The following is a 2,168-nucleotide window of genomic DNA, read 5'->3' as shown; positions in this document are numbered from 1 at the left end:
TAGGATCAAAAGTGATTGTGTACACTGACCATGCTGCTCTTAAATATCTACTCACAAAGCAGGATTCAAAACCCAGGCTCATAAGATGGGTGTTGCTTCTGCAAGAGTTTGATATAGAAATAAGAGACAGAAAAGGGACAGAGAATCAAGTAGCTGTCACCTGTCCCGGATAGAACCAGTAGCAGGAGCATCCCTCCCTCCTACTGAGATCTCTGAAACCTTTCCGGATGAGCAATTATTTGCTATTCAGGAAGCTCCGTGGCTTACAGAAAGTGCAAACTATAAGACTCAAGGTTCCTCTTCTGTAACCATGGAAAGGAAGCATGAAGAGCTTCTCTCAAAACAGAGTCAAACAGAGCCCCCGCAGTCAAACTCTAAGTTTGGTGTTGGGAGGCCACAACCAACTTCTAAGTTTGGTGTTGAACCCCCACATTCAAACTCTAAGTTTGGTGTTGGGAGGTTCCAACATGGCTCTGAGTATCTGTGAGGCTCCATGAGAGCCCACTGTCATACTACTGACATTAAAGAAGCGCTTGTTGGGAGGCAACCCAATGTTATATTTATTATTTAGAAGCGCTTGTTGGGAGGCAACCCAATGTTATATTTATTATTTTCCTTTGTTATTTTATGTTTTCTATAGGTTGATGATCATGGAATGTCACAAAATCAATTGAAAAAGCAGAAACAGAATGAAAAACAGAAAGAAAAACAGCACACCCTGGAGGAAAACTTGCTGGCGTTTAAACGCCAGTAAGGGCAGCAAATGGGCGTTTAACGCCCAGTCCGGCACCATTCTGGGCGTTTAACGCCAGAAAGGGGCACCAGACTGGCGTTAAACGCCAGGAATGGGCACCAAGCTGGCGTTAAATGCCAGAAATGGGCACCAGCCCGGCGTTTAACGCCAGGAATGGCAAAAGGAGCATTTTTGCTCGCCCTTGGTGCAGGGATGAATTATCCTTGACACCTCAGGATCTGTGGACCCCACAGGATCCCCATCTACCCCACCACTCTCTCTTTTCTTTCTTCTTTTGCTCGAGGACGAGCAAACCTTCTAAGTTTGGTGTGGTAAAAGCGTTGCTTTTTGTTTCTCCATAATCATTTATGGCACCTAAGGCCGGAGAAACCTCTAGAAAGAGGAAAGGGAAGGCAAAAGCTTCCACCTCCGAGCCATGGGAGATGGAGATATTCATCTCAAGGGATGCACTTTCCTCCACAAAACTATTGGGAGCAAATCAACACTTCCCTAGGAGAATTCAGTTCCAACATGGGACAACTAAGGGTGGAGCACCAAGAACATTCCATCCTCCTCCATGAAATTAAAGAAGATCATAGAATCATGAGAGAGGAGCAACAAAGGCAAGGAAGAGACATTGAGGAGCTCAAGCACTCCATAAGATCTTCAAGAGGAAGAACAAGAAGTACATGATTTCAAATTTATCCTTGAAACTAGTTGAATTAGTTTGATGTGGTGACAATACTTTTTGTTTTCTGAATGAATGCCTGAACAGTGCATATGTCTTTTGAATTTGTTGTTTTAAGAATGTTAAAATTGTTGACTCTTGAAAGAAAGATGGAAAAGGAGACATGTTACTAAGGATCTGAAAAATCATAAAAATGATTCTTGAAGCAAGAAAAAGCAAAAAAAAAAAAAAGAGAAAAACGAAAAAAAATGAGAGAAGAGAAAAAAAATAATAAAGTTGTGAAAAAGAAAAAAATAATAAAGTTGTGATCCAAGGCAAAAAGAGTGTGCTTAAGAACCCTGGACACCTCTAATTGGGGACTCTAGCAAAGATGAGTCACAATCTAAAAAGGTTCACCCAGTTATGTGTCTGTGGCATGTATGTATCCGGTGGTAATACTCGAAGACAGAGTGCTTTGGGCCACAGCCAAGACTCATAAAGTAGCTATGTTCAAGAATCATCATACTTAACTAGGAGAATCAATAACACTATCTGAATTCTGTGTTCCTATAGATGACAATCATTCTAAACTTCAAAGGATAAAGTGAGATGCCAAAACTGTTCGAAAGCAAAAAGCTAATAGTCCCGCTCATCTAATTGGAGCTAAGTTTCTTTGATATATTGGAGTCTATAGTATATTCTCTTCTTTTTATTCTATTTTGATTTTCAGTTGCTTGGGGACAAGCAACAATTTAAGTTTGGTGTTGT

This window comes from Arachis duranensis, chromosome 7 (genome assembly GCF_000817695.3).
Source record: "Arachis duranensis cultivar V14167 chromosome 7, aradu.V14167.gnm2.J7QH, whole genome shotgun sequence".
NCBI lineage: Eukaryota > Viridiplantae > Streptophyta > Magnoliopsida > Fabales > Fabaceae > Arachis > Arachis duranensis.
This window is presented reverse-complemented; position numbering follows the sequence as displayed.